The 13318-nt window shown below is 38.4% G+C and overlaps 1 protein-coding gene across 2 annotated transcripts in view; it reads left to right on the forward strand.

The window, feature by feature from the left end:
* Window positions 1–13318, forward strand: part of LSAMP (limbic system associated membrane protein) — a 659351-nt gene that overhangs the window by 123636 nt on the left and 522397 nt on the right. The window lies entirely within an intron of this gene.

The raw sequence follows: 13318 nt of genomic DNA on the forward strand, positions 1-13318 counted from the left end.
GCTTCACCGACTGTCCTGCACCCACTGTTTGGCACTCCCTAGTGAGATGAAACCGGTACCTCAAGCAGAAATGCAGAAATCACCAGTCTTCTGTGTCGCTCGGGCTGGGAGCTGGAGACCGCAGCTGTTCCTATTCGGCCATCTTGGCTCCCCCCGGCCATATAATCTTAAACCTTGATATGAAAGTGTCATATAACAGAGATTTAGAGGACAAAATCCTGAAGAAGATAATCTTTTCGTGAAGTCTAAAAAAAAAAAAAAGTAAGAAGAATATTCCATACATAGAGAATAAGATGAACTAAGGTATAGCATAAACAAAACAGAACAAGACACTAGCGTGTTCCTGGCAACTCTGAACAACTTGGCCTTACTAGAAGGTAAAATGCAGGAACATGGGCATGACAGGTGGTCGGAACTATATGCAACAGGTCATGGAGGGACATGTGGCTCCTTGTTACTCAGTGTTATCCACAGCCCTTGGCATTGGCCACTGCTTGAGCTTATTGGAAATGTAACATCTCAGGCCAGAAGCACTATATCAAAATCTGGATTTTAACAAGATCCTTAGGTGATTCATTTGCACGTTAATGTGCAAAAGCACTTGTGTAGTAGATGTGGACAGATCTAAGAAAAACCTAACCGAAAGTTTGGGGACTGCAAGCTCCTCTCAGCCATGGTCTCCACATTTCTCTTTTCCTTTCTCACCAAGATTAACCCCCCTACAGTAGCTTCAGTTTCAACTTGGACCTTGAATTCCTGCTTTGTGCTGCTTGATTTTCGTGACACCCACGACCACATCCCCATACCATTAAAAGCCTGAGTATGGAATGCCTTCGGTGTGTAAGGGTAAAAGGAAGGTGGCAAAGGCGTTATGAAAAACCTTGAAGCTTCATATGAAGAATTAATATTCTTTCAGTGCATGATGGTGTCAGTGTTTTCACATACATTTTTCTCACATCAGCCTGTGAGACCATGATCAATTTCCTCATTTCACAGATGAAGAAATTGAGAAAAATGGTATCAACTGTGGAAAGTCACATGGCTGAGGAAGAAGCAAAATAGGGACTGAACCCTGGCTTTTCTAATATCAGGCTAAGTGCTGCTGCTGCTTCTTCAGGTTGCTCTCCAAGCTCCTGTGCCTCCCTATCCCTGACCCACCTGTTTGCCATTGCTGCATTGCACTCTAGTGTCATTGTGGGACAGGGGATCCAAGGACACTGGAGTTGAGAGAGACTCTGGAGAGACAACTAGAGGATGGTTTTGTTCAGCCTGTTCAAAGGAGTCAGATCTGATGAATCTTAAAGAAGGTTGGTTCTTTAGCCCTAAACAATAATAAAAATAGCCAGGAAAAACAATTACGTTATTTTCGTATTGATTCTAATTGAGAATAGGGATTAAATCCTAATGAAAGTTGCCTTTTTTTTTTCCTTTTTACTGCTCAAGGATACAAAATACCATGTTTTTAGGGTAAAAACCACTCCACTGGAACACTGTCAGGGTAAGGTTGAGAATTCATCTTAATGATTGAATTAAAATGTCTATATATATAGTTTGATTGATTAAATTGAGATGAGTTATTACTAAAATAATTAAGTTAGAAATAAAGATCATACTGAGAAATAACTGAATGTTCAAATGTGGGTAGAATAAAATTCCCCTCTCCTCAATTATTCGGCTTTTGATCATCAATTGAAAATGGACAAAAGAGAACCATGGGAAGAAAACTATGAATGTCTTTGGGTATGCTTGTGCTTTCTTCACTCAATTTCTTTTGAAAGTGTCAGATCCTAAACTTCTCTTTGGCTGGTAGAGAGAAAGCAGAGACTTTTCATCATCAAAATAGAGATGCTGTTCTGCTGTAGTGGTCAATAATAATTTGATCACTGAGGGTTCAAAGTAGCTCTACACTCAGTTTTTTCACACCTTCAGCTCAGAGGCAAATGATGTTACTTAAACCCTAAAACTCTGCATCTGAAGTGTACATAAAGAGAAAATATTGGCTATAAATTCAGGGCAGAAAAAACTGAGGGAGAAGAAAAATATTTGAGGATAAGAAAGTAGAAATAGGATGGTGAGATCTTCTGTTTGTTCCTATTATATATGTCATTTCAGCTTTGGAAGTTCTACCTCCAGTGGAAATAAAATCTTAATTCATCTCAAACTTTGAGGGACCTGTATGCCCTCATTGAAATCAGGGATGTTGACTTTTAAGGCAAATATGTGACTCTCTCTCCTTAGCTTGTCATTTACTTTACAATCATAGAGACGCTATTAAGACAGGGATAAGAGTATATGACTAAGATAAGATTGCAATATAGCAAAAAGTAGCTCTAAGAAAGAGGTAGCGATTCCTTGTTTAAGAAATAATATTTAGGCCACGTGTGGTGGCATACACCCGTAGTTCCAGCTACTAAGGAGACTGAGGCAGGAGGATTGCTTGAGGCCAGGAGTTTGAAGCTGCAGTACACTATGATCATGCCTGTAAATAGCCACTGCACTCCAGCCTGGGCAACATAGTGAGACCTCATCTCTAGTATACATGTGAAATAATATATATTATGTTACATATATTATTATATATATGAAATAGCATTTAATATTATGTGGAAACAGAGTCATCTGGGGTCAGATCTTCTAATATGGCCAAGAAGCATAAACAAAAATTTTTAAAGCTTTCATCTTGAATAATGCCAGTAGATGTGTGTATCAACACTTTGCTAGTGTGAGAGACTATGAAGGATGGCAATAGAAGTGACATGAGAGGACAAGAGGCTCAACTAACCCTGGAAGGGCTAAAAATAGCATCACAATCCTTGCAGCCTATGAAAAAAAGAGGTAGTTATGAGGGAATGTAATTGGCTATAAAATCTTAAATGTTCTAATCATTGACAAGATACACTGGTTGTTGTCACCCAGCTTAGAAAAGACAAGCTGAAGAAGAGAAAAATAATTCCTCTTAGCTCATGAGAAAGTGCTATTCACACAGAGGCTATGGGCACCCAGCATGACTTGTTGCAAAAGGATGAATTCAAGGAAAGCAAGACAAGAGCATCCAGGGGAGACTAAAGCCTTATGTTGTGATTCAGGTGTGTAAGAACTCGGAATGAATAGATTATGACTCTAGTATTAATGAAACGTTTTATCACTACATACTCTGTAAATGTCTATATAGATCAGGAGTAGAAACTGTGTCTTTCTGTGTCCTTGCTAATCATTATATCCACAATTTCCAGCTTTCAGAAGTAGATCCTCAATTAGTTCTTGCTAAGTGAGTAAACGAATGACTATTATACATGATGATGTAAGATGTTTAGGGAGGTAAGAAATAGTATCATAACATTGTGTTTTATACTCAGTTAATATACAGAGAACTAAAGAATGTGAGGACTGCATTAGACATCACAACATCCTCAAATTTGTTATTGCTTCTGAGATGAATACTCTTGCATTATCCCTATAAAGAAACTTATTCCTTTTATTCATAAAGAACTTCAGAAAGAAGCATTATCAATTACAATTTACTTTCCAATAGTAATTTCCAACAAGACATACACAAAAATTAGTCAAATAAACAATACCAAAGCACTTACCCAAATGTCAATTGTCATAGTCAGGTTCCCCTGGTCTTAACAAGGCCAAGTCACCTCAATGAACATAAATAGTTTCTTTTGGTGGAAATATGTTAATGTTCTGTGAAAAGAAACAATGTCTCAACCCAAAAGACAGTGAATCATTTTTTGAATAATTGCAATTTAAGCTTGGAAGGAAGGGTTGAAGATTGTTTTGGATCTTCAGTTCTTACATCTTCATGAGCAATACATAAAGAAGGGCAATGAAGCTGAAAGAATACCATAAACAAGGCATTTTAGTGGTGTCTATACTCAGAAAGTAGGACAGTGTGTTCTAAAAGTTTTTGAGGGCCATGATTAGAGGTTGCAATTGAGCCTACATACTTGTTGGAAGAGCCAGCAGAAGATGGTAGAATTAGATCTTAGGTGGAAAAAGATTCTGCTTTTCCAAGAACCTATGAATCTGAGACAAACAGCTCTGTCCTTTACTGATGGAAGAAATAAGTAAAGTTACCAAGATGGAAGATAATTCATCTATGTACAGAAACATCCTTATCAAATCATCTAAGGAATAGAGAGGTTGAAAAAATATGAACTGGACTAGGGTACAGCCAATTAAAAATGATTAATTGGATCAAAGAGATTTGCTCTGGACTTTGAATGTATGTTTTACCACAAAATGGTTTAGTTAGAAAAGAATATTGAAGCTGAATCATGCAAAGAACCCATGACTTGATACTCATAAGAAGCTTGATTTGTGAGAAAGCAGATGCTATGATTGACCAGATATAGTTTGGGGGAAAAAAAGGTATGCAAAAGTAAGGGGAAATAATCACAGTTAAGGTGGAACTAGGAAGAATAATGGATATTCAGGGATGGATATTTGTGGAAAGTAGCTAAGTCATCTTTGTGATAGAAAGACATTAACCAATTCCTGCTCTTTCTGTGATGCTATGATTGACCAAATATAGTTTGGGTGAAAAAACACATGCAAAATAAGAGGAAATAATCACAGTCAAGGTGGAACCAGGAAGAAAAATGGATATTCGGGGATGGATATTTGTGGAAAGTAGCTAAGTCATCTTTGTGATAGAAAGATATTAACCAATTCCTGCTCTTTCTGCAACCTTGCTCTGTTATAATTCCTGCTCATTCTGAATTTAGGGTAAAAAATTCATTAGAAAGTATATCCTTATAATGGAGGTCTAGTCTTTGTGATAAACCTACTTTATGACCAAGTACCAGATTTTAACCTGTATAGTAACTAAGCCAGTTTTCATTGGCACTTTCTCAATTTTAGATATTTTGTCACATTGTTCACACACGATTCACAGTAAGTTCAGTTCTATTTGTGGTTTTGAAAATACAAACCCCATGCTTTTAGCTAGCTTGATAAAATTTTCAAAGAAGGGCGAGGGTAAGAGAAGGAAGGAGGAAAGAAAGTAGAGAAGCAGAGAAAGAGGAAGGAAAAGATGGAGGAAGAAAAGGAGAGAAAAAAGAAGACAAAGAAATAAAGATTAAAAGATGGAAAGATTTGGATAGGAAGAATATGATCCAATGTTTAGCAAATTCCCTTGAGTTTGGAGTTTAAGATTTGTTTACCTACAACAAGTCTTTTAAAGTTACCATCTGTCAAAAGAGAAGGTTGTCAATTTCAGAGAAAAAAAATTGCCTGCCCAAATATATGAGACCTGAATATTCTGGGTAAACCAAATGCTTCCACATATAACATAAAATAAACATTCTCAGTGTTAAGATAGGGGTGGTGTTTGCATGTGACTTGTGTACCAATAATCTATCACTAACATTTCCTTTGCATTTTAAAAGCGTAACCATGCTTACAGAACCAAAAAATCTATTTTTAAAAAATGTTTGGACCTTCCTGGTTGAGTCTCTGCATGTTTCTGGTTGAATAAGCAGGCTTATTTTCATGTAATGACTCAATGGAATGGTTATAGCCACTTCAATAATGTAACAGAATTTACTTTTATGTTCCATCATAAAATTACTATACCAAAAGTGTCTTAACTGTTTATCAGTTCTTAGAGCAGCTGGTATAGGATGTTACTGAGAAAGATGTGAAATCTCTTAGATGTGTCTAAGTATCCCAAGCGGTACACACAAGAGAAGTATTCTCCTGACCCTTTCTGTTGATCAGCTTATGTTATAAGACACATGGGTTGATGAACCTTATAACATAGTTTTGCTTCAGTGGAAAATGTAACTAGAGATTTCTTTTATTGTCCTATAAATACCATGTTTTCCTTGAACAATTATTGTATTCATTATGTGTCTTCCTCAAATTATTTTCTAGTGTTATTATTTCACATATTAAATAAGCATCACTAAACCAATATAAAATGAATGTATTTGGGAGAATAACTACTAGAAAGGAACTAGCCTTAAGAGCAGGGAAGCATGTTGAAAATAATTGAGACCAAACTGAAACGTCCAAACAATTTCTCACCACCACCCTCAGACTGTACTAAATTGATTGAGTTTGAAGGAGAAGGACAGTTCTAGAAGCTATTTTCTCTCTTATCTCATGGTCCTAAGAATGAGTGTGTGTTTGTGTGTCAGAGAGGCACTGTAAAGCATTAGCACTGATAGAAAGTGTGAAAGGTGAAGTACCTAAATTTGAACTCAGGTTTCATCACTTGCTAGCTATATGATCTTGGACAATTAATCCATTTCCCCAGTTTCCCCAGCAGTAAAAAAAAAAAAAAAAAAAAAAAAACATGAATAATAGTAACTTCTTTCTACATGTTGTGTGGATTCAGTGAGAAAGAGCCTGAAAAGCCCCTAATATGCTACTTGGCACATGGTAAGCACTAAGCAAAGGTGAATATCCCATAATGATTGTGACTATTTTCATGACTATTCTGTTTTTCCTTTTTTTTGTTTTTGTTCTTGTTTTTGTTTTTTTGAGGCAGACCCTCACTCTGTTGGCCATGCTGGAGTGCAGTGGTAAGATCATGACTCACTGAAGCCTCAACTGCCTGGACTAAAGCAATCCTTCCACATTAGCCTCCCAAGTAGCTGGGACCACAGGCATGCACCACCAAACCCAGCTATTTTTTAAAACAAATTTTTGGTAGAGGCAGGGTTTTACCGTGTTGCCCAGGCTGATCTTGAACTCCTAGGCTCAAGTGATCCTACCACCCCTCCTAAATTGTTGGGATTAGAGGTATGAGCTACCATGCCTGGCAACTATTCTTTATATAGTCACAGTGATTAAACTGACTCATATAAATAGAATGAAGGATATTTTCTTTTAATATTTTCTATGCAAAGATACCCTCACAAAGAGGCCACTGAAAGGGGTAAGGGACATGTTTGGGGAGGAAGCTTTTGCATCAAAGCAGGTTGGAATAAAAATGCACAGCCCAGATGATTTCAGAATGATCCTAAAGGGAGGAAGAAAATACTCTGAAGGCAAGTAAAAAATAAAATGTTGTGAGTAAATTTACCCAAGTGTGAAACTGCATTCACTGTTTGCTTATGATGTGCCCGTCACCGTGCTAGTTCTGCCACTATAATGAAGGTGGGGTTTGGGCTATAAATGGTGAGAGGGAGAGAAAAATTAAGGCATCCTTAAATATGTCGAGAGGACAGTGAATGAATGAAGCAGAAGACAGGGTAGAGAAAAGCAGGTAAAAGTGAGAATAAATTACTAAATCTAAGCTTTATCTTAGTATTTGGTTCCTAACTCATTCTGACCGGGATTTCTGAGCAACACTATCAGCTATATGGTACAACACTAGGAGAATCCAATACTTCTGTCTCACAGCGGTTGTTATATGTAATGACATAATTGTACAAAGAGAGAAATGGAGGAAAGTTTAACTGGTGGTACAGATTAACACCTCACTAATGCTATTCATTAGTGTTATTATTATTATTATTATTATTATTTTCTGAGACAGAGCCTCGCTCTGTCACCCAGGCTGCAGTGCAGTGGCATGATCTCAGCTCGCTGCAACCTACGCCTCCTTGATTCAAGCAGTTCTCCTGCCTCAGGCTCCTGAGTAGCTAGGACTACAGGCGTGCGCCACCATGCTTGACTAATTTTTGTATTTCTAGTGGAGACGAGGTTTCATCATGTTGGCCAGGCTGGTCTCGAACTCCTGACCTCATGATCCACCCGCCTTGGCCTCCCAAAGTGCTGGGATTACAGGCGTGAGCCACCACGTCCTGCCTCATTAGTGTTATTATTTCCAAAGGCTGCAACATTGGAAATGCAATAGCAGTTTTCTTGTACATTTACCTGAAACACTGATGTCTGACATCATTTTGATGGGAGTAGGAGTTGGGGGCTTACACATATATTGCTTTGCCAACATATGCAAATGTTTGGAAGGTCTTCCACATTTAAAGGAGGAAAAAAAATACAGCATAAATTGTAGTCAAGGAAAAAACAGACCGTTGTTTGGTTTTCCATCTTCCCTGGGGAGCAGCTGCTGATTTCACTCTAATTTTAGCTGCTATTGCTTTGAGCTAAACTTTCCATTTTTATTAAAAAAAAAAAAACACAACTTTGAGTCTAGAGGATTACAAGCGCCTGTGCTTTTGATTTTTAATAAAAAGCGAGCATTTACCTCTGAACAGTAGCAGCAAGAAAGGGAATTAAACCTGAGGCTAGTGAGCTGACCTTTAGAGAGGTGCCGATCCAGAGGGATATGCGGAATTTAACACACATCCCTTTTGTTTCTCATGTACACGCTCTCCAGCTAGTGTTCTTTTTCATATATTTATTTAACTGGGAAAATTGGTGATATTTAAAAAATTTATTGTTCGTTCATGTTTGTGTTTGGTGTATTAGCTAGGTGACTAAAGCCCCTCCAAGTGTTACATAGGCTGGTCTGATTAGATTTCCGTATATAATATGAATACTGATGGTGCCGATTTAAGGTACGGAATAGAAAGAGAAATCATGTAACTATCTGTATACAAGATACTACTGAATGGGGAATCTGGGGTGATGCCTGACGTAGTGAAACTAATCACTCCAACACAGCTGACAAAACACTGCTTTCAACTGGGAATATGTATACCCAAATTGCAGGAAAATCTCATTTTTTAATCTGTTCACTTCTTTATAGAGGAAAGGAAGCATAGTAAATTTAGTTTAATTTGCATTTGACTTTTTGGTAAAACAAGTATATTTCTGTGGCATTAAATAAATACCACTGTTTAAAGAAAAATGGTTGATGATCCATGAATTCAGTTTACTAATTACTGTTTGCATTATTCCCCAACTTCCCCCAGTAATCCCCACCCCCCCAATTCTATACAACACTATTTTGCCTCACCAAAGGAAGCCATCCATAACTAGCTTAGAATGTAAAATGTTGAGGCTCTTGAAGTGGGCCTTTCACTTCTTTTATTTTCTTCATTCTCTACTCCTGCTTCTTGTGGAAAGAGTGTCAGCCTAATAGAATCGAGGTTGGGAGTTCATGCTTCTGTTAGAAATCGCTCATAGTTTTAATTCTCTCTGTCAAATGGATCACTACTCTTACAGTATTTAATTAGCTTTATCATCCAAAAACTTCTACTTTCAGAGAAAATACTTAAAGAGGCCTTGGTTACAGTATCCAAATATAATATATTGTATTGATTTTTGTTTTTATGAATTTTGCCTTCATGTGGGTATTGGTGTTAATTAGATGTGTACATTGAATGCTAGCTGCATTATGTTTAATTATCTCTGTTATTTAACTTTTCTTGTAATTTTAAGTTAGTTAAAATTATAACCATGGGATAATAGAAACCTCTCTTGGAGCTAATTAGATGACTAAAGATCATTTGTAAAGGTCAGGCTGACAGTTGGCTTGGGACAAGTGAGAGGCTTACTGGGTAGTGAATGGCAGTAAGGAGATATACTCTGTGTAGACTTAGAGAATGTCAGACTGGAAAGACATCAGAGATGGTTGTGCCCAACCCTTTTCTCCTCCTGGTGTAGAGACTAACTGGAGCACACTAGCTGCTACATCTCTCTGTGACTTGCTGTGAAATCTTTAAATGAATAATTTAATTTCTTAATGTCTGGCTCATACAATCCATTACTAAACTCCAACTTTCGATTAATGTGATGTAGATTGTCTAAGGAACTTAAAAGACATGACACATTTTGCCGTGATCAGAGATAAGATCAGAGATAAGAGTGCATGTTGTATTACTGATTTTTTTTTTTTTTTTGAGATGGAGTCTCATTCCATCGCTCAGGCTGGAGTACAGCGGCATGATCTTGGCTCACTGCAAACTCCGCCTCCCGGGTTCAAGCAATTTTCCTGCCTTAGCCTCTTGAGTAGCTGGAATTACAGGCACCCACCACCATGCCTGGCTAATTTTTCCATTTTTAGTAGAGAGAGGGTTTCACCGTGTTGGCCAGGCTGGTCTTGAACTCCTGACCTCAAGTGATCCACCTAACTCAGCCTCCCGAAGTGTTGAGATTACAGCCGTGAGCCACTGCGCCTGGCCTTATTACTGATTTTATATAAGACATTTGAGTTAATTGGTTAAATGAAGAGACTTCTGGCCTCTTAAATGGATTTTTGATCCAATCACTCACTTAGAAACCTCTTTTCTTGCTACTAATTAAAAACAAAAATCATGAACTATAACTACTGCCCCCAGTTTCCCCCTTAACATCATGCAGATGAGATTGGGCTGTCTTTGGGGCCAGGCGCGGTGGCTCATGCCTGTAATCCCAGCACTTTGGGAGGCCAAGGGGGGTGGATCACAAGGTCAGGAGATCAAGACCATCCTAGCTAACACAGTGAAACTCCATCTCTACTGAAAATACAAAACATTAGCCAGGCGTGGTGGCGGGTGCCTGTAGTCCCAGCTACTTGGGAGGCTGAGGCAGGAGAATGGTGTGAACCTGGGAGGCAGAGATTGCAGTGAGCCAAGATCGCGCAACTGCACTCCAGCCTGGGCGACAGAGCGAGACTCTGTCTCAAAAAAAAAAAGAAAGAGATTGGGCTCTCTTTGTATTGTGTCCGGAGTTTGTTCCTTCCAGTGGGTTCTTGTCTGGCTGACTTCAAGAATTGAGCCGCAGACCTTCACAGTGAGTGTTACAGCTCTTAAAGATGGCACGAACCTAAAGAGTGAGCAGCAGCAAGATTTATTGTGAAGAGCCAAACAACAAAGCTTCCACAGCGTGTAAGGGGACTCCAGTGGGTTAGTGGGTTACCTCTGGTGGCTAGGGATGGCCAACTTTATTCCTTTATTTGTCCCTGCCCTTGTCCTGCTGATGGGTCGATTTTACAGAGTGGTGACTGGTCAATTTTACAGAGCGCTGATTGGTCTATTTTACAGAGTGCTGATTGGTCCATTTTACAAACCTCTAGCTAGCTACAGAAATGTTCTCCAAAGCCGCACTCAAGCCGGGAAGTCCAGCTGGCTTCACCTCTCAGTATCACTGGAGCAGTACTATTGAAAATCCTCCAAAACATCCCTCTGGCCAAATTGAGTGACCTCTTTTCAGGTTTAATGCTCTTTTATTTCATTTTGGCAATAACTTTTATGCTTGACACCTCATTTTTAAAGCACACTTATTTTCCTTACCTTTCTTTCTTTCTCCTTTTTTGTTTCTTTTTTCTTTTTTTTGAGATGGAGTCTTGCCCTGTCACCCAGGCTGGAGTGCAATGGTGTGATCTTAGCTCACTGCAACCTCCGCCTCCCGGGTTCAAACGATTCTCCTGCTTCAGCCTCCCGAGTAGCTAGGATTACAGGCGCCTGCCATCCTGCCCAGCTAATTTTTGTATTTTTAGTAGAGATGGGGTTTCACAATGTTGGCTAGGATGGTCTCGAACTCCTGACCTCGTGATCCACCTGCCTCGGCCTCCCAAAGTTCTGGGATTACAGGCGTGAGCCACGGTGCCCGGTCTTTTCCTTGCCTTTCTATACTGCTCTATCCTATTTTCTCTCAACTTTCTTTTCATATATGTTCGTTTATTCAACAATCACTTATAATCACCTACCATTTGTCAGATACTTTGCTAGACATGGAGGGTAACTTGATGAATGATAACTCCTAAAACAACCTAAAAAGCATACCCAAACAGAGCCTTGTAGAGAATATAGGGTTGTATGAAATCCTACTTGCCAATAACTACTAATGATTAGTAGTTTCAATTCAGTATCCTACTGCTTCACTAGAACCTGTGATGCTTCCCAATTATTTGAGTTGTTACGTCTCAGCATTTTAACTTATCATCAAGGCCCTGAATCAAATACACTTTTTTCACCTATTTCTCTCTAGGTCCCGCTACAGGAATTGTGGATGTTCTCACTTCTGTAACTTTGTTAACATTTCTTTCTCTATCCAAAATATCACACTTGACCTTCTCTAACTATTCAAGCTGTACTTTTTGTTTTAATCCCCCTCTTTTTGAACACTTGGATTCTCATTTGAATTCAATAACTTTTTTTCCCTCTGAATGCCATTCGTTTCTGAACATGTAGTTGAAATTCAAAAATTTAACTATTCATCATATACCAAAGACAGTACATCTAGGACATAAATTCTGGAGTTAGTGTTCCATCACTTACCAATTGAGTGATGGTGCCATGCTTCTATTTTATCCTCAGTAAAATTGAGATAATAATAGTACACACCTCCTGGAGTTATTGAGAGAATAAAATGAGGAGATAGATAGATAGCTAGATGGTAAAGATATCACTTTATCACTTAGAACAGTCCTTAAAACATAGCAAACACTTAGAAAAATAGTAGATGCTATTTTATATTTACATTTGTAAATAATTATTCTCTGGGTAGCTGTGTCATTTCTTAAAGTGTAAATTATTTAAAGGCAGGCTACTGTCTTTTTCTGTAATCAATGGAGAATTCTCTAGCTCTTTGTCAGATAGGGGATACTAAATTGACTGATTGAAGAGTTTAACAGCTATTTTTTTTCCATTTAACTCTGTCCCCATTTCTAACATAGATATGTAAATTTCCCTCCCTACCATTTAAAATAATTGTGCCACATGCTGTGGGTCTCAATTTAAGAGGGTATCTAGAACTAACACAGGACGAAGGGGATTTGGAAGAAGACAGTGCACATAAGACTGGGCCCCTATTGCATCTTAGGAAAGTTTTGATGCCTTAAAGAGGCTTTAGGAAGAAGTAGGCCTCTGAGTGCATCTTGGAGACTTGGTAGGTAGAATCTGATAGATAGAAACTGGGATATGGGTAAGAACAATACAGGTGGAGGGGATAGGATAAGCAAAAGCCTGGAGGCTAAAAAGCCTGGAAGTGTGTTTAGGGAAATTGAAAGTCATTCAGTTTAGCTGGTAGGTAATGATCCTGTAGTATCAGAGCACAGTATTGAAGCAAAAACCTGAAAATTGAGGTGATTTGCCAAACTGAAGGGACATTCTGTTTTGAAATTGAGGGTCATTCTATTTCAGGGCCAATGATGTTTTTATTCAATATACAGTGCTTAAACATTATCACTGTTTATTAAACAAAAAACCCCCCAAGAATTGATATTGCATTCTGATTCCTGGGAATAGTGGGGGAGTCTTTATTCTTTTTGTAAGAGAAAAATGTTTCATTCTTAGAACCTATATATGGTCTTTTTGGATGAGCTCAGTTTTCTATAAATGTTGACACCTCTAAAAATAGCGGTACTAATGGTCGAGCTAAGCACTCAGTACAGCAACCCCAAAGGGCTTCTAGACGCAGGCAGGGGAGCTCTAAGTAAAACATGATTCCTGGAACTACCTTATCTGTCTTT

This window comes from Hylobates moloch, unplaced genomic scaffold, assembly GCF_009828535.3.
Source record: "Hylobates moloch isolate HMO894 unplaced genomic scaffold, HMol_V3 SCAFFOLD_4, whole genome shotgun sequence".
Classification (NCBI taxonomy): domain Eukaryota; kingdom Metazoa; phylum Chordata; class Mammalia; order Primates; family Hylobatidae; genus Hylobates; species Hylobates moloch.